The sequence below is a fragment of the Camelus bactrianus genome, chromosome 20 (assembly GCF_048773025.1).
Source record: "Camelus bactrianus isolate YW-2024 breed Bactrian camel chromosome 20, ASM4877302v1, whole genome shotgun sequence".
Classification (NCBI taxonomy): domain Eukaryota; kingdom Metazoa; phylum Chordata; class Mammalia; order Artiodactyla; family Camelidae; genus Camelus; species Camelus bactrianus.
In genome coordinates, this window is record NC_133558.1 from 18,735,404 (window position 1) to 18,755,624 (window position 20,221).

The 20,221-nt window shown below is 38.9% G+C and overlaps 1 non-coding gene and 1 pseudogene across 7 annotated transcripts; one reads left to right on the plus strand and one right to left on the minus strand.

Annotated features, from left to right (window-relative positions):
* Positions 1 to 3,947: 3,947 nt before the first annotated feature.
* LOC105084086 (uncharacterized) lies at positions 3,948 to 13,132 on the plus strand. Of its 7 annotated transcripts, none has more exons than XR_006721574.2 (6): positions 3,948 to 4,100; positions 4,683 to 4,971; positions 5,430 to 5,479; positions 6,748 to 6,839; positions 8,863 to 8,979; positions 11,222 to 13,132. It is a non-coding gene; the product is annotated as an uncharacterized LOC105084086 (transcript). The 7 variants fall into 7 exon arrangements; XR_006721570.2 differs by having other exon boundaries at positions 6,748 to 6,815; XR_012501018.1 differs by having other exon boundaries at positions 6,748 to 8,979.
* Positions 13,133 to 18,668: 5,536 nt separating this feature from the next.
* LOC105061655 (putative olfactory receptor 2W6) lies at positions 18,669 to 19,646 on the minus strand (annotated as a pseudogene).
* Positions 19,647 to 20,221: the final 575 nt, after the last annotated feature.

Sequence of the window (20,221 nt, forward strand, 5' to 3'; positions counted from 1 at the left end):
ATTTTTTACTCCACATTTATGAGTTGGAATTCCTTTGTAAAGAAGGGTTTTATCTCTTTAACCTCTCAATTCAGGGCTATTTGGTTATCCTGAAATGTCAGTTCATATAGAAAAGGCAGAATAAACATTTACTTTTCAATTTAATTGCCAATATTAAGGGTAAATACTTGTGCCCTCCATGCTGTGACCACTGATGTGTTAGCCATTCTTCAAAATGGCCATCAATGAGCACTGCCTTCCAGTATTCATACCCTTGTCTGAGTAGGGATATGAACTCCCTCCCACATTGTACCAGGGGTGGTTTGTGTGACCAACCGAGTGTGGTAGAAATGATGTTAAGTAAATTCTAATATTAGGTTATAAAAGAAACTATGGCTTCCATCTTGTCTCTCGCTCTTGCTCTCGCTCTCGCTCTCAGATCACTCATTCTGGTGGATATCAGCACTGTTTTGTAAGGAAAAACCCAGGTGGCAAGGAACTACAGCCTCCTGCCAATAGCCATCTGAATGAGTTTACAAGTGGATCCATCAGCTCCCCGTCAAGCCTTCACAGGACTGAAGCCTGGGTTAACATCTTGGCTGCAACTTAAGGATAGATCCAGAACCAACCTCTAAGCTGCTCTGATTCCTGACCTGTAGAAACTATGTGAGATAATAAATATTGGATGATTGATTCTGAATTTTGGGGTAATGTGTTATGCACCAATTGGTAACTCATTTTTTCCCCCTCTTTTGAGCATCATTAACTCATGGATTTTTAAATAATATTCAAGGAATGTTAAATCAATTGCAGTCATTTTTTTTTTCCTTTTTGATGTTCAAATGGTTCTATCTTTGACCAGTGAGAGTCCCTTTATTTTGTCTCCTGTATCCTTTTCATCTAACTCTAAGTCTCTGATAGCTTTTTTGCTTTCTGGTAGGGTAAGATATTTCAGACTTATTTTGTGTATTTCCTGCTTCAGACCTGGAATCAGACATTTCTCCAAGGAGTCTTGGTTCCTTTCGGTGAGAAGAGTGATTGCATATCTTTGTGAAGGGTCCTAACTTCTTTTAAAACTTATCAAATTGAGATAAAACTAACTTAATTATGGGATTGAATTCAGTCTACACTTGCTACCTGTGTGCATGAGACCCTAAGCAAGGTATATATCATGTTCCAGTTTCCCCAACTGCAAAATGGGTTCAAGGTAAACACCTAATTTTCAGAGCTGTCATGAGGGTTAAATGAGATAATATATGGAAATCATTTAACTCATCACCGGGCATCAAATATCATGATTAGCGTAACAGAATTCCAGGTCTGAAAGATACCACAGTGATCACTAAGTACAACCCCTTCATTTCACACTTGAGGAAACTGAGACCCAAGAGATTTAAAATTTGCCTAAAACTACAAAGGAGGATAAACTTAGGAGGGAAACTAATGACTCCAAAGTCTTGGATCTCGTATCTGGGCTATTTTGATAAAAAACAGCCTTTCAGGCCAATCAAGTCTTCCATTATTCAAAAACAAAAGAGATTAGAAAGTACTTAGCACGCTAGTTATAACATGGTATTATGGAAAGTACAACAATCTTATGTTCCAAAGACCTGATTCCTGGGTCTGTCACTCACTAGCTTGATCTTTTGGGCAAGTCATTTAAGTCCTTTGCACCTCAATTGCTGCACTGTAAAATAGTAACAATAAATCCTCCACTCACAGCTCATTGTGAGGATAAAAATACAATATATTGTATATGAAAGTGCCTGGCTCATAATCATTGATAAATAATGATTATTATACAAAAAAATTCCTTTGATTCTTTAATTTAATAAAAATGTATCCTCCTCTAAAGGGAATTGGGTTTTGTTTAGACTGATCCCTAAGTCTCTAAATCTGAAATTGAGTTCAGTGAATACTGCACAAAGGCACTGAGCAAGGGGCTGCCGGAAGGATGCTATGCTTGGTCAGCATGGTCACCCACCCTCCAGGCTGAGTAGGTACAATCTTTCTTCCTGATATCAATCTACTTAGCAGTGCTAACATCCAGTTCACATAGACTCACAGGGCACATTTATGAGAGGCTTTGCTATAACCTTTGCTGATATGAAGATACTTTACTTCCACAGCAGACCCTTAGTGCTCCACTTTAATAGTCGGGTCCAACTGAGATAGAATTTATTTACATTATTCTTGGTTAACCCCAATCTCCTAAAATCACCTAAATAATCTCCTAAAATAATTAATGATGGAATTTTGCCAGAGATTCATGTCAAGCTTTCCAGTCTGTTGATTCCACTGTTCATCTTTTTCGCTTTTTGAAAATTTGGATATTTGCCAGTCTTGGGCATGAGTCACACTCCTTAAAAATGGCCTTCAGGGGCCTTGAAGCCAATCTGCTTGACATTCAGGATCCTTCGAGTGATTTTACCTGGGTATGAAGACCTGCATTCATTTAAGGCCAGTAGTTATTCTTTTACTATCTCCCTGTATCTCCTGAAATTTAATTTCCTCATATTAATGTTTGTCCTACCATTCCCAATTTGAGGGTCATGATCCCTGACGGAGAAACAGAAGCCTGATTGGTATTAAGTAATTCTATGGCCCCTCTACTGTCTGTTGAAATTACTAAATTCATTTCCAGGGTCCTTTGGAAAAATAAAAAAGCAAATATTTCAGCATACAAAACAATAATCTAAGAAACACTCAATATCTATCTTAATGTATAAATATTCCAGATACAATTAAATTCCCTTGTTTACTCATTCCCAATTCCTCCCCTCTTCCTTCTCAGGTTAACTACTATTTTGATATTGATGTTATTATTCCCATACATGTTTATATACTTTTAGTATGTATGTGGGCAGCCACATTTTATAGTATAATTTACATGTTTTACATTTTGTACAAATATTTTCACTCTGTACATATTTAAGTTTGAAAGGCTTGATTTGATTTAGATTCAATATTTTTGGCAAGAATGCTTCAAAAGGCTTATTATGTACTATGTATGTACTCAACTTTATGGTTTTGAGATTTATCCTTAATGAAAAATGTATCCTTAGCTCATTCGTCTATCTGTCACAGGTATTTTTTATTTTCCTTCTAGCAATCTTGTTCATTGTTCTGATTATTTTTCCATTTTGACTCAAAACTTTAGCAAGTATTTTTTTGTCTTTGCTTTTATGGATATCATTTTGTTTATATTGTCTTTCTTTTTGAAATAATTTTCTTGGAGTTTCCCCTTCTAAAAAGATAACATCCTATACTTTTGTGCTAGCAAGTTCATATTCTAGTATAGGAAAGAATAATCTAAAAATATTTGCTATTTCCTCAAATTTTAAGTGTATCTTTTGTGCTTAACTTATATATGTTGAATATTTTCTGTTCAAGTTTCTGCTGCTAATCATTACACTGGAAATATAACACAATGAAAATATATTATAGAAAGATAACATATATTAGAAATATATTTTGGAAAATACAGCATACGTTACTTACAATGCATGCTTGTAGGGTTACAAATCCCCCAAATTATAAAATATTTAAATACATGTGACACATAGTTCTCCGTTAAATAAGGCTACTGATACGAGGCAAATACTGATACTAGTCAATGAGGCTTTGTGGCAGTTTTTTTTTCAGAATCATTTCAATTCATTCGTTTAACAAAAATTTCTTCAGCAACTGTTCTAAGGGCTTGGGATAGAAGAATGAACAGAACAATGAAAGATCCCTGCCTGGTGGAGCTTACATTCAATTCCAATTAACTCGTGCTTCCATTTTTCTATCGTTGTTTTCCCACTTCATACGCTGAAGGAGAGAGAAGTCATATTCAAACTAATCTGTTCTCATCGTGGCAAAAGTCCCAAAGCAAGAAGTGATACGGACCCTCCGCCTTCTTGGGGTTTGCCGCGATGGACCAAAGAGAAGAGTCCTCCACCGGTCCTAGAGGGGCGAGCCGAGCGTTACCATAGAGATCACGGACTAGAAAGGCGCTTTTTAGCGTCTCTTCCGGGTTCAGCCCCTCTTCTCTGAGGCGCAAGCGGGTTTCTTCGACCTCACCTAGGGTGGCCTTTGGACTCTTTCGGCCCCACCACGGGGAAAGCAAGACCTGCAAGGTAGGCGGAGAAGCTGAGGTCGCTTGGCTGGTTTGTGAGGCCGTATGCGGGGTTCGGGCGGGCGGCGCCTGCGGCGGACGGTGGGAGGTAGGAGGGCCCGCCTGCTGAAGCGTGTTTTATCTTTACCTTCTGTGTTTCTCTCTCCTCCCCTTACTCCTTCCTTAAGCCGCCCTTCAGTATTACAGTTAACAGTTTTTATTTGGCAAATTGGGTCAGGCCTTGTCCTAAGTGCATTATATGAATTAACAATTCTGAAATGACCCAATGAGGGAGGTACTATCCCTACTCCAATTTTTAGATAGGCAACTTGAAGCCTAGAGAGGCTAAAAAACTTGCCCACAGCCCCATAGCTGGTAAGATGAGGATAGAAAACCGAAACGAGCTGGTACTCTTAACCCCGACACTACCCTCAGGATTTCTAAAACTCTGATGAGAGCTTTAACTTCCTTCCTCTTTGCCAGTTTCTTTCCCTGTCAGGCTCCTCAGTTCTTTTGTGATTTTTGTTGATGTAATACTGTTCCAATTCATGACTTTCTCTCTCTTTGTCCTTTTTTTCTCTTTCCCCCTGTCCTTTGCTTGCAGGCCAATAACCTGAAAGGCAGAGTGGAGCCTCTGAACTTCCCAGTCTCTAAAGCCACATTGCCAAGGGACAAAAAGTGCAGCTCCTGCCCCTTGGCTCAAAATGTCAGGCGCCAGGAGAAGGCGGTTATTTTGGATTGGTGTTCACAGGAATTTGGCTCCCTTGAGGAGGCCTGTCCTGAACAGCAGGCCCTTGACATCCTACCCGGAGAGAAACAGGATGGATACATGCAGAGAGGAGGTTATAGAAATGATGGGAGGTAGAGAGCCAGATCTGGATGGAGAAAAACAGGTAAGAGGAGGCAGTGTCTCTACTGGCCAGGGGAGAGGAACATTGAAAAATGTGATTTTCTTAAGGGCTCAGGAAAATAGTGGCAAAGTTCCTCAACTGAGATTCTTTCTTAACCTTTTTGTTACTAACTGTATTGATGGTCTTTAAAATTGTGTGCTTTTGTGGGAAAGACTGTGTGAATCCTCTTTTTCTAAAATGGAATGAGAATTGGATTTTCTCTTTTTCTATAGTCCAGAGAGATGACTCTTTCATATTTTTACTGGGATTTTAATTTTCACATGTAAATAATACTTTTTTTCCTTTCCTTTTGATGGCATTCTTACATCTAGTTTCCATCCAGTGCCCAGGGAGGGCAGAGCTTGGCATGTGGGAAGGTTTTGGCATCAGTTTTTGATTCACCAGTTACTCAACATTGGCCCATAGTCTTCCAGCCTGAGAATGTCATTCCTTTTTCTTAGGTTCTGCAAAAGAAAGGAGGGGAGCTAGCAGTCATCCTTCTGCTCACGAGGTGTGTTCTGGTGGAAAAGGAGCTAGAGCATGTCTTTGAAATGATGGTACCAAGAACTGATTTTTAGTTACACATACGACTATTAAAAAAATAGACCTTAGTGAACTTTGGGTTGTCCTATACCTGATATATCTATGTGAGGAGAGGCCAGCCCTCAGTTTAATAAGGCCAGCTTTCCTTGTCAGTCCCTTGTACACCAGGAGCAGATGCTAAACAATTCATTTATTTATTCATTCATTTAATTCATCCATTCATTCACACAACCTTTACTGAGTATATTTTAAGTGCCAGCTGATTATTTTGGGAGTAGAGATACAAATTTGAAGGACATTTGGCTCCTGCTCTCAAGGCACTTCAATCTGGTTGGGGAAAGAGACTAGGACATCTGTGAATGACAATCCAGTGTTGTACATACTGTGATAGAAGCAGGTACAGGGTGCTGTGGGAGTAGGATCAGAGGTATAATGGGAATAGGATATATGGTGTTTGTGTTTGAGTAAATGTATAGGGTACATAAGAGGAAAGGATTTATGCTTGGGTGACTGAGTAAATAAAAGTGCTGTTCACTAAGCCTGGCAATATAGAAGGAGGACATGATTAATTTGGATTTAGAGATAATGAGTTTGGGGTGCCTGTGGGCATGCAATCAAAGGTGTCCATTGCCTGAAATCCTGAGTTTTGAGTTTAGCAGGGAGGTTGGGCTAGAAATACAGATTTGAGAATCATCTGTTCAGGTTGAAGGCATGAATATAAATGCAGTCGTGAGGGAGAAGGTGTAGAGTGAGAAGAGCAGAGGGACAAGGATGGAGACCTTCAGGACACTGAAAATGTGAGAGGTGACTACACGAGGAGCTACTGTTGAAGGAGACTGAGAAGGAAAATTACGGGAAGTAGGAAACAGCAAGAAGGAAGTCAGAGAAAGGAAGGCAATGGTTAAAAGCAAATATTTCAGACAGATCAAATAAGGGCATAGTGGTCCTGGTGGTGGAGGAGGAGTGCTACAAAGGTACTAGAAGGAAGAGCTGGAGGAAACCAGATCAGTGATGTGATTACTGAGACTGGCGCCTCAGCTCAGAGATTACTGCAGTTTACACCCCAGGAAAGACTATTAGGGGATTTCTGGATAGTTGACAAATTTGAATTCAGAATTTGGATATGAATTTGGAAATGAAAGTGTGTGTGGGATAACTTTGGAGTTTGAATTCATTACTGACAGGAGAAGGTCTTTTGCTCCCATTGACTCTACTGATGACTTTCTCTCCTCTTAGCTACATCTGCTTCCCCTGCATCTGCCTTTGGTCATGAGAGTTGCCAAGGAGACAGAGCACAAGAAGAGGTACCTTTGATAAACCATCCCCAGGTGACCTCTGGTTTCCTTTCTCCTTCTGGAGAGTGATGATTCTTTCTGAATAAGGCCAACTGTAATTTTTTTCCCATCCACCTCCAAATTTTAGATGTTTATTCCTCACTAAATAGAATTTGTTTGTTGGTTTAACCCTTCCTAACCCGCTTACTGCTTTCTCTCTTCTTCCTCCACTTCTTCCACAATCATAATAAGAGTGATAGCATTTTATTCTAGCAAGAGCTCATGGTTTATTTGATCAAAGTCATGGGGTTATTCCAAACACAGCAAGTATTTGTTGTTTCGGGAGCTTGTGATGTTTGAAGACATAGCTGTTTATTTCATCCATAAGGAATGGATGTATTTGATCCCTGCTCAGAGGGACCTCTATAGGAATGTGATGTTGGAAAATTATGGGAATTTGCTCTCTGAGAAAGACTCTATTCACTCACTTTGGTTCTCCTTTACTTCTTCATGGGTCAGTGTTCAGTATTACTTAGATAAGGATCATCTTTAGGGCCTCCTGAGGGAAAGTATCTTGGGACTTTCTTTGGGTCCAGAGAGAGAATTTTCTCTCTTCTCACCACTTTCTGGTTCTGTGGCTCTACTTCATATTTATGCAAAGACAGTGCTTCCTTTACCATTGCTGAGTCCTCATAAAACTCATCCTTTAATTCCTGTCACCTCCACTAGATCAGAGAGATACTCTGCCATAGACTTACTGCACACAATCCATCAGAAAGAATTTCTTTTTCTTTAGCAGAAAAAGGGCAGCCTAGTTATATTGTTGTCATTTTTTTTTTTTGGGTGGTGGGGAGTGGAATCATATTGAGTATAACATGTATACAGAAAATTATACAGGTTATAAGTGTACAGCTTAATGAATTTTAATAAAGCAAAGGGACCCACAAGGGACCATTGCCTGCACCTCAGAAGCCTGCTGCTTGTGCCCCCTTCAGGCAGTGCTTCTTCTGTCCTCCCCACCTCTACTTGAGGTAATAATTTTCCCAACTTCCAACCTGATAGGTTAATTTTGCCTGTCTTTGAATTTTATATAAATGGAATTGAACAGTATATCTTCTTTTGTGTTTCGGCTTCTTTTGCTCAACATATTTTGAGATTTATTCTTTTGTTGCCAAGAGTTGCAGTTTATTCATTCTCATTACTGTACATTCTTCCATTGTGTGATAATATCACAAATTTGTCATTTTACCATAGCTGGTCATTTGAGTTGTTTCCAGATGTGGTTATTACAAAAGGTGCTGCCGTGAACATTTTGGTATATGTCTTTTGCTGAGCATATGTGTGCATTTCTGTTATGTTTATGACAAGGAATTGTGGGGTCTTAGAGTATGACAGTTTACCAAGTAGTTGTACAAATTTACGTTTTTAAAGCAGTGTTTGAAAGTTATAATTGCTCCACATGCTTGCCACACTTGGTACTGTCTTTTTCACTTGAGCCATTGTGGTGGGTGTGTAATAGTCTCTCATGTGGTTTAAATTTGCATTTCACTGCTAACTAACGAAGTTGAGCACCGTGTTGAACATTTACTGGCTATTTAGACATACTGTTTTTTTTTAATTGAGGTATGGTCAGTTTATAATGTATCAATTTCTGTTGTACAGCACAATTTTCCAGTCATATGTGAATATACATATATTCATTACCTATTCTTTTTCACGGTGAGCTACTACAAGATCTTGAATACATTTCCCTATGCTATACAGTATAAACTTGTTTATCTATTCTATATATACCTGTCAGTATCTACAAATCTCATAGGCATAGTATTTTGTGAAGTGCCTGTTCTTTTGCTGCACTTCTAATTGGTTGTCTGCCTTTTTATTATTCATTTGTAGGGTTTATTTACATGTTTTTGGATCCTCTGAGGGTATTTTAAATCCATCTATTACTTACTTTCTGCTTATTTATCCCTTCTGATCTCTATTGACCTCTTACTGACCAGAAGTCTAGGACAAGGCTTTGGAGTAGGTTTATTTTACTCTCCCAATAATTGTATACTCTCACCTTCCCTACAAGGAGCATTGCAGTTTCCCAAACCTGCTGTAATCTCCCAGCTGGAGCAAGGTCAGGAGTCCTGTGTTCTTGATCTGCAGGGAGCTGCTTTAAGAGAGGCCCCTAGGAACTCCTGTGCAGGTGAGTGGTAAAGAATCTGAGTTTCTGTCTTCTGTTCTCTTCTTTCTTTATCTTGGCAACTTAAGGACATACCATGTAGATCATTCCTAGCTGTGAATCTTGCATGTAAAGTCTTCCAGAAGAAAAAATAGAGAAAAACTAAACCCTGGAGTTTCAACCTGTCACCATTCAAAAAGCATATGGATCCTGCGCACTTGGATTCATTTTATTTTCACTAACTTGGATAAAAGTTTATAATCTCCATTTTCATTACACTCTTAAACCACCACCTTAATCTTCCCACAGGCCTGGCCAGTTAGTCCAGTGCAGTGCAGTTTTCAACCCAGTATTCCTAGATATTCTCCTGCCTTTGTTTTCAAAAGACATAGGGATCTACCGGAGAGTATTTTCCTGAGTGATGACCACCTGAAACTGAGTCAGTGGGAGTACCTGTTACAAATATAGATTCCTGAATATCACCCATACCTACTACATAATTAATATATGGGGGCAGGATTGAATCTGCATTTTTACAAGCTGCCTACGTGGTATACCCGTGAAAGTTTGAGGAGCATTGTGCTATATTGGGAACTTCTTAAAGTAAGTGACTATAGTTATTTCTAGAACATAGTGACATATGATTCATGTTTAATAAATATTTGTTTTATCAACACTGAAAAAGCCCATGTGTATACCAGTCTCTTATTTCAGGGTCAGTTGCTATGTCTACAGTCTGTAGATATTGTCATTGAAGTAATACACAGTGGACTCTTGAACAACACAGGTTTGAACTACACAAGTCCACTTATATGCAGATTTGTTTCAGTAAATGTGTACTACAGTACTACATGGTCTGTGGGAAGATGTGGAACTGTGAATGTGGAGGGCTGAGTATAAAGTTATATGCAGATTTTTGACTAGGCAGAGGGTCAGCATGCCTCACCCCCTGTTGTGTACCTATAGTGTTCTTATATTGAGGATACATTTTATTTTGGATTTTGATGAAGAGATTATTCATAGAATAGGTAGAACCTATGCCAGAAGAGACTTTGCATTCTCGTTAGGAAGAAAAAATATGTGACCTGATTAGTTAAGATTTAACAAAATAGCATATATAACAACTCATATGTTAGTACAGAGTGTGTAGTAACTTCTAAGAGAACTCAAAGACAACTCAGTCCTCGTGTGACCAAAGTTGGATCAAAGTTAATCAGGTTTCCTACAGAAGGGATGTTTAGTGCTACACACACACACACACACACATACACACACACACACATATATACATGAGGAGTTTAGAGTTATATTTTGAAAGAAAATACTGAAGATAACCTAGGAGTCAGAAGAGAGTGTATTCAAAGTGAGGTGTGCGACATTGGGCCAGGGCTGAACAGATTCCTTGAGTGTTATCTCATTCTTGAGCCTCATTGGTGGGATCACTGCAGATATAACCTATTTTTCAGTTACATTTTGTCTAGTTTGGAGGGTACTCTGAGGTTATAAAACCCTATCTTTATGTCCTTAGATTTTTCATTTTTTAAAATACATTTTTATTGAAGTATAGTATACAATGTTGTGTCAATTTCTGGTGTACAGCATAATACTTCAGTCATATAGGAACATACATATATTCATTTTCATATTCTTTTTCACCATAGGTTACTACAAGATATTGAATATAGTTACCTGTGCTATACAGTATAAACTTATTGTTTATCTACTTTATGTATATTACTTAGTATCTGCAAATCTAGAACTCCCAATTTATCCCTTTCCAGCCCCTTCCCTCCCTGGTAACCATAAGTTTGTTTTGTGAGTCTATTTCTGCTTTGTAAATAAGTTCTTTTGTCTTTTTTTTTTAGATTCCACATATAAGTGATATCATATGGCATTTTTCTTTCTCTTGCTGGCTTCACTTAGAACGACATTCTCCAGGTCCATCCATGTTGCTGCAAATGGCATTATTTTATTATTTTTGATTTTCTATTTTCGTTTACCACATATTTTATTTCCTTTTATTTTCTGCTTCAACTCATTCTCCTTTCCCTTTATTTCTCTCGGATAACTCTTTCCCAGTATTTCTTAATTTTGTCTTGCTCCTTGCCCATAATGTTTAAACAATCCTTAGGCTTAGAAGATATCTCATCACAGCCCGTTGTTCTTCTTCCATATAATCATCATCCACTTTTTTCCCCCACATGAGTGCAATAAACAAGTGACATTTTCTCTTTTTTCCTCCCTCCCTCCATTCCTTTTTTTTTAGTGTCAACTGTTAAGACCAAGATGGGAAGGTAGGGAATCAACTGAAAAACTGTGCTTTGAAAATAGTCACATTGAGTCATCTTGACAATACTCAGAAGAATTTGCAGAAAATTCACAAAGGCATTGACAGGTAAGAATAGAAATTCTAGGAAGATGAAAGACAAACCTAAGAAAATCCTGATTTCAGAACAAAAAAATAAGGATTTAGAGGAAAGCTTGCATCTTAACTTGGAATATGCCAAGTATAAGAGAATTTCAAATGGGCACAATTTCTGTGAATGTAGCACAGATTGTGAAAACATCTATTGGCAGTTGGATCTTATTCTCCATGGAAAATGCATGCCAATGAGAGACTTTGTGAATGTGAAGACTGTGGAAAACTTTCAGGGTGATTTCAGCTCTCACAAAAAAATACACAGTGGGAAGAAACCATGTATGTGCGACCAGTGTCACAAAGCCTTCATTGGGAACTCAGATCTTATTAAACACAAGGGAATTCACACGAGAAAAACCCTGTGAATGTGGGGGCTGTGGGGAATCCCGACCCTCATGAACACCACCGATTCCACTGGGGAGAAACCCTTTGAATGTAATGAGTGTTAGAAAACCTTTAGTAGCAGATCAGCCCTTTCTCAGCATAGAGATTCACATGGCTGGAAACCCTACGAGTGTGCAACTGTGGGAAAGCCTTTAAGACTTGGAACTGCCTTACTGTGAAACAGAAAATCCACACTGGGGAGAAGCCTTGTGAGCTGACTGTGGCAAGCCCTCCCAGTTTAGGCACTGCCTTCCAGTGCATCAGAGGATCCACATTGGAGAGAGGCAGCTATGAGTCTGCAGAATGTGGGAGTTCAGACTTCCTAAACACAAGATCCCTACTGGTGTGCTGAGTGTGGGAAGGCTTTCAGTTGCAGCTCTGACCTTACCAAACATAAAATAATCGACACTGGGGAGAAGCCTTATGAGTGTCAAGAGTGTGGAAGAGCCTTCAGTTACAGCTCAGGCTTTCAGCACCGCAGAGGAGTCCATACTGAGGAGAAACCCTTTGGGTGTAATGAATGTGGGAAGACCTCTTATCAGAGCTCGGAACAATGTATGCAAAAAGACTGCACACAGGAGAGAAACCATGTAAATGTGAAAAGTACGAGAAAGCTCTCAGAGGGGCTTTCTCAAGGGGCAGAAAAGAAGAAAGCATACTGAAGAGAAACTCCCTGAGTATGAAAATGAAAGATTTAGTCCAACATCCTTTTGTCAGCCACATCTGCCTCCCTGCAGCACTGGACACTAAGGAGCCCTTAATTTTGTGGGGGAGGGTGGGAAACAACCCTATTTAAAATTATATTCTGCCTCCTGGTAGTCTCATTTGCTTTTTCCTTACCCTACTTCGTTCCATACCTCATAATAATTTCTAATACATATTGACTTACTTATAATGTTTATTTTTTATGTGTATTATCCTTCTGCTACAGTATAAACTCTACAAGGGCTAGGCCCCTGGTCTCCTGTTTGCTGATGTATTTGAGGCCACTAGAACCTTGCCAGGCAAATAGAAGTGGTGGTGGTGGTGGGGCACAATATTTTTTGAATGGAATGAATTCTTCGTTTCCTTGATATGCTTTTTCTGGGTTACCCTTCAGTGTCTCCAGCCATTCCTTTCCTCCTGCTTCTGCTGACTCCTTTTGGTTCCCTTATCCTAAGTTGTGACTGTGTCATGCTCTGGTCTTTGGGCAAGGGGTCATAGTAGTCAGTATCTTCTGACCTTCACTCCAAGCCTGTTAAATGAAATGATACTCGCTATCACCTCTGTGTCAACAATATGTTTATATAAACCACACATGCTATTTCTCTCTTCATTGGGGGCATTTCAAGGCAAATCATGGAATGGGAAAAATAAATACCTATGTTTATACTATTTTGTTTCATTGATCTATGTGTCTGTTTTTATTCTAACACCACACTGTTTTGATTACTGTAGCTTTGTAATAGTTGGAAATCAGAAAATGTGATGCCTCCAACTTTGTTCTTTCAAGATTGCTTTGGCTGTTTGGGTTCTTTTGTGGTTCCATACAAATGTTAGGATTGTTTGGTCCATTTTTATGAAAAAATGTCATTGGAATTTTGATAGGGATTGTATTGAATCTGCAGACTGCCTTGGATGATATGGATGTTTTGACAGTGTCAGTTCTTATGATGTATCCTTGAGAATATTCATGTGTGTTTAAGAGGAATGTGTGTTCTGCTGCTTTTGGTTAGAATATTCTATAAATGTTAAGGCCAACTGGTTTAATGTGTAGTTTAAGTCCAGCTTATACATTGAGAGTTGAGGGTGAGGTTTGAGGTACTTTTAGAATCCTTCTTTTCTTTTCTTTTTTGCTAATGGATTCAGAGAAGGCTGTCCATCCCTGTCAGTTGCTTCGGATACGCTCCCCATGTGAGATTCCTAAGGGAGTTATATAAAAGGAACAATAACCAAATAGGACTAATACAATAGTTAATACTATTGAGCACTTTAATTGCACACTATACTAAACACTATGTGCAGTATTTTGCTTAATTTGTGGAGCAATGAGCAGAACTTTTCAAAAGTGATCCTGGGATCTCACTCTAGGTTGTCTAGGAAATGAGCTAGCTGGAACTGGGGTTTCCCCCTCTTCCTGGGAGGAGGGTCTCACCTAAACTCGGTTTACCATAGGACCCCAGTGCCTTATACTCCCTAACAGGAGGGGCTACAACTTTCTGCAGAATCCATGGTCTCCAGGTGTCAGGCAGCTCGCCCTCAGACAACTCCTGCAAACAGCTGGCGTTTAAACCCAGATAGCCTGGCAACGAAGTAGTCTTGTCTCACTGAGAAGTGGCATTCCAGTTTACCTTTTGAGAAGGTAGAGCAGTTGGGTCAGGACTAGAGCACTGACCCCACTGCATGTCAAACGGCTTGGCCTCGGCCCTGGTTCCCCTCTCCATGGGATTATGAGAGGGCGGAGGCACTGTGCCTCCTGTGCTTGACTGTGGTTTCTATGTTTGCCCAATAAATCTTGCTCTTTGGTTCTCACTGTGTGATGTTGCAGGATTTATCCTAAAGCCTGTTGCGCCACATCTTTGCAGCAAATTTATCAGTTAGAAATGAGGTCTCAAGAGCACGGGTGGAGAGCGCCATCTTCTGGGAAAGGAGTATAGTTACAAGATTCACTTTTGTGTGTGTTGGGCGGAGGTTGGAGGCTTGACTGATGAAGGAAAAATTGTCAGACACTATGGTGATGGGGATCCCCAAGAAAGAAGAGGGAACGGTGGTCAGGGCCTCAAGAACCTCATGCCCAAGCAAATTTGGCCGGAGTTACTGGGCTGCAGGCTCTTCGATGGAGATGGGTTATTCTAAAACTAGAAAACCTGAAAACGAAGATCTGCCACTCAGGGAGACTGAAGGCAAGGCTTACTGGGATGCGATGGTTATGAAAAGGTGGGGAGTGGAGTCTACTTCCTTATAAGGACCACCATCACCTGTGTGGAGGTCTGGAATACTTAGCTCTTGTTATAATATGGACAGTCAGTGCTTATACCTGGAAGGGTCATTTTTCAATAGCACCACCTTGTGTCACTAAGGAGAAATGGCAGTAGTGGACTGGGACACTGTTCCTTTCCTGGTTGGGTGTGCTAACTGATAGAAACTCATTTTTGGAATTTCAAATTTGGAGATCATTCTGGGGGACAGGGAGCCCAAAGCGGAGACAGTGGACGTTCTGTTAATGTTGCAGTTGGGGGTCGATAAATAAATTGGAAAATAATGACAATAAAGAAAAGCAGTGGGCCGTGTTTGTATTTTGAGTTCATGCAACATTTCTTACCAGCAGGATACAATGATAGCAAGGATGAAAACTTTTGATATTTTGGTTGGTGCACGAGAGCATAAAAGCCATCGTTTTCATGTGGCTACTGTAAATGTGCACCTAAAATTTTCGATAAAAATATATTAAAGTTATTCTTTGACAGTATTTCCTTTGATGATTATACTGTATCTTAAAACAGAAACATTATAATTTCTCTTGAATCCTCAACTCCAAAGAAAATCTATGGTTTTATAGATTAGTGATAATAATGAATATCCTCTTTAAGAAATATCTGCTGTTTCTGATGAATGTCAAATAGCTAATATTATTCTCTCTCACAAAGGAATTTTTTCCTTTTAAAAAAGATCTATCTTTGTTTAATAGAACTGAGAGTACAGACCAGAAGAGCATCAGTTTAGGTCAGGTTTCCCTGCCAAAAGAGTTCATTTTAAAGTTTTAGTTTTCCAAGCTTTTTATATTTAGGAATTGTGGGCAGGAGTTTTTTAACCTATATTTATCATTTCTAGAAGTTTTATTTCTATTAAAAAATGTTTATGTAGCAGCAGATGACTAATAGAACCAGGAGTAAATGAGACGTCTGTTTCCTCAAATTCTTGATAATAACATTGTGTTATCAAACTTAAAAAAAAAGTATGCCAGGGAATTCCCAGCGTTTTAGCTTGTTTAACTAGGCTATTATGAATTCAGGTGTCACTTACTAACCTAGAAGACTATTTATGCCCGTCTCAGGTGCTGGAGTGAGCCTTGGTATGCGCACCCTTCTAATCAGTTTGGCTTGGGAGTCTTTATTTTAGTCATCTTTTCAAATAAGGAAAAGCACATACTATACCACTCAGGTATTGTTTTCCCAGTGTTTTTTGTTTTTTTTTTTTTCATTATCGCCATCTCAATGAAAATTTAATACTCCAGTTAAACTTTATCTGTTTATGTACAGTGGCTCTTTGGAGGGCCACCAATCATTGTACTAGCTAAGATTTTTGGCACTCGTCCAAGAGTCACTTTTTGCTCCCTTGGGGGTGATATATCTAATGTGAATGCATATATTGGGAGAAATAAAACAGGATACTGAAAGTGACCCAAACTTTAATATGGATGCGCATAAATTAGAAGGAAATTAATTAAAAAGTTAGCAGTCATTACTTCTGGCCTATGAGATAATAAGCAACTTTTTCTTTTATTCCTTCTGCTTTTCTAGTTTCCATTCTCGTATGTACCTCCAAGGGATGTTGTGACGATTCAGTATTATGCATATGAAAGAAAAAACTATACTATCCTTCCCTTCCCTTAAGTCTCAGTGTTTCATGTTAAAAGCCTGAAGATATTGCTCCCAAATTCATTACCCAATGAACATTCACCAAAGTCTGCAGAATTAATAACATTTTCTTGTCGATTTATTAAAAATATTCATTTAATCATTCTACAGACACTTATTGAATATGTAATTCATGTTAGCAGCCAATTTAGACACAGCAAAATCTCACATGAATAAGATGTTCTATGTTGTTAAAAAGTTCAGTGTCTTTCACTCATACATGCAGACAAGTAAAATGAGAATACCGTAAAACTGATACGGTCAGATTTTGGAGGGGATTCTAAAGATGCATTGATGAGGTATCTAAGGACTTTTCAGATGAGGTAAGATTTCAACTGAGTGTTGAAGACTGAGTAAGAGACTTTTTAAAGTAATATATGCCTATGAAGATTTGGGATCAGCCCTTTTCACAAAGAAAAGTTGATACTCATTTCCAGTGTCCACAATTTCACCATTCTGTACTTTGCTCCTTCATAGTCCTTACAGTACTGACAAGTGTAGATCGTCTTTTTGCTTTCTCTCTCTTTTGATATTATCATTCTTCCAGATTCTTCATCTTTTACCAAGGCTCACACAACTGACAATTTTAAAATTACGTGTAAAAAGGAATCAAAATCTTAAAATGAAGGCATGTTCTACTGTGGAAGTTTGGGAACCACAGGGCTTAAGGATGGAGATAAGACCATAAACTCATACAACCCCCCCTCCCGACTTCAGGCAGATGGTGGCTTGCTTTGCCTTTGAAATGACATTGCAATGGCACTGCAGATGTGAGGACTTTAACTTGCTGAGAGGATTTTCAATATCTGAAATGGCCAATTTGTAGAGAAGTTTAGTTTATTCTCCAGCATAGAGATTCCCAGATTTTGAATGTCTTTACCAGTAAAATAAAGTAAAAAAAATTAGGGGAGCAAACATGAGATTACTAAATTTTTGTTTTGTCAAGTAAGAGCATCAAGCCCCTTTCTAATAAATTACCATCTACTACCACAATAGTTCAAGAAAAGAACATTATAAAGCCATAGTGCAAATAGATAGTATTAAATAAAGAATAATCTTTTATACTGACTTCATTTAATCTTACTTGAAACTTAGTATTTTCCTCCTTTCTCCAGATTGGTGGGGGGAAGAAAAGTAATGGACTGGCCATGATCTGGAGTCTGACATTTGGGACATTTGGAAACTACTTATCTAAAAGCTTTGAGAAATCTGTATTCACCTTCTTTCACATACCTATCAGAAAGGAAATTAATCAAAATCTATAAACCATGTTAATTTTCTTTTTAGAGACGTTCAGTGACTCCCTTTTCTCTATAGCAGTGGTTCTCAAACTTTAGCGTTGCTGAAAAACATAGATTGCTGGGGTCCAACCCTCAGGTGGTTAATTCAGTAGATCTAAAGTGGGGCTTAGAATTTGCTTTCCTAGTGAGTGGCCAGGTGATGCTGCGGCTGCAGGTCCAGGGACCATACTGCCCTGCAGGAAAAGGCCCAGACTCCTTATCAGGCCATAGAAAGGTAAAAGCCAAGCTCTCAGAGAGATCCCAAAATACAGTGGCTTAATTAATATTAAATAATATGAAAGATTTTTCTCCTGTAATAATCTGGAGTCTTGCTCTGCTAATGGGCTGGTTCTGTTCCCATCTTACTTCCCTCTCAGGGTCTTTGTCAAAGCTAGGTACCCTTCACATTCACAGTCCTGCCAAGAGGAAGGAGAAGGTGGAAGGTTAGAGCAAGTGGCTTCATGTTTGAGAATATGGCTGAGAAGTTGCACACATCACTTTCCTGGCATTGTGTTGGTAGAGGCCAGGCTAGGAAATGTTATTTGTAGCATGGTAGCCCTATTCTCAGTTAGAACTTGAGGCAGAAGGTGGAATGGGTATTGGTGGGCTGTGTCTCCACCACAAAGGCTCCTCTGGCAGTATCAGGTGAATGAAAGGGAGTGTTATTTCTAATAAAAGTGGTACATCTGGGAAGAAAAAAATCAGTACAGTCTTACATGCGAATAGATGCTCATGTGAAATCTTTTCTCATTTCTATGTACATTACTGTACTTACCATATTTATCTGTAGTCCCTGATTAGTCTTGAAGCTTTCTAAATGCATGAATTACATTTTATTTATGTATGTATCTACATCTCTGTTTATCATCTATCTTATCATTTCTCTCTACTTCCTACTTCCTTACAGAGTCAGTACCTAGTACAGTTCTTGATACATGGTAAACACCAAAGAAATGCTCTTTGAATAAATGAATTGATTCCTTTTCTGTTGGTAAAGATCAATATTGTTTTTTTTTAGCTCTCTACACTCTGATTTTTTCCATCTAATTCATGACTTTGCCAGCCATTTTTCTATCCACAGTATTCTCCTGACTGCACTTTTTACATCTTTGTTTCTCAAAGTGTAGATCAGGGGGTTAAGACTGGGTGTGACAATTGTGTAAAAGAGAGTAAGGAACTTCCCCTCATCTTGGGAGGTGCTAGTCTGTGGCTTCATGTACATATAAATGATGGTTCCATAAAACAGAGTTACTACTGTGAGGTGAGAACCACATGTATTAAGGATCTTTCGCCACCTTGCTGCTGACTTGATTCTCATGACAGCTTGAGTGATAACTCCATATGAGATCAGAATTAGGGATAAAGGTACCAGAAGAAATGCCACTCCAAGAGCAAAGACAACAACTTCAATTACTTTTGAATAGACACAAGCCATCTTGATCAATGCTGGCATCTCACAGAAAAAATTATCCACCTCCCGGTGCCCACATCTTGGCAACGTCAAAGTCAAGGAGCAAACAGTTAAGGCACTGCCAAGACCACTTATCCAGGCGGTCAACACCATCTTCTGGCAAAGCCAAGGGTGCATTATTACTGTGTAGTGAAGAGGTTGACAGACAGCAGCATAGTGGTCATAAGCCATCACAGCCAAGAGAAGACATTCTGTGGCGCCCAGGTCAAGGGCAAAGAAAAATTGGAGCACACACCCTCCATATGTAATAGACTTTTTTGGACCCCATAGATTTACCAGCATCTTGGGGATAATGCTAGTTGTATAACAGAGGTCCAAAAAAGACAAATTGGATAAGAAGAAATACATGGGAGTATGGAGCTGGGTGTCTAGGTAAGATACAAGAATGATAGTTGTGTTTCCTACCAGAGTTACAATATAGAATATGAAGACAACCACAGAGATGATGCGTTCTAACTGGGGCGATCAGAAAAGCCCAGAAGGATGAAGTCTGTTCTGGAACTTCCATTGCTTGTTTCCATTGCCTCTCATGAAAGGCTAGGAGACAATACCACGGTAACAAAAAATAGTGTCAGCCTTAGGTAGAACCAAAAATCTCCAAAGTTTGTCATGGATATCTAAAACTCACTTATTTGCATGCTTTCTCGCATTTTGGAATATCTCTTTTAACCTACCCCCTGTGTTCATTTCCCAGAATCTCTCCATATTTAATCATTTCCAGAGTGGTTCTAAAAATAGTATGTTAAACCCAGTCACATTGGATTGTGGATAATTGGAAAGGCTTAATATTCTATGTCACTCATGATTTAATGTATTTTCATTAAGTAATAAATCCATTAAGTTAATTATCTAATTTTAAGAGTGGAATATATTTTGGGCAGTTGTTCCTCCTTGAAACTATGACGTAAGCATCACTTGATCACACAAATATTTCTCTTACAAAGGAGTTGAGCTTGAGGTAAAAGTTAAATGACATTTTCCTGGGATAAGCTCCACCATTTGCTAACAGAATGACTTTCCCTATTCACTTCCAAATGTCTACATCTCAGCCTTTATAATCACAATCATAACGATCATCACTGCTAACCTCCTTCTT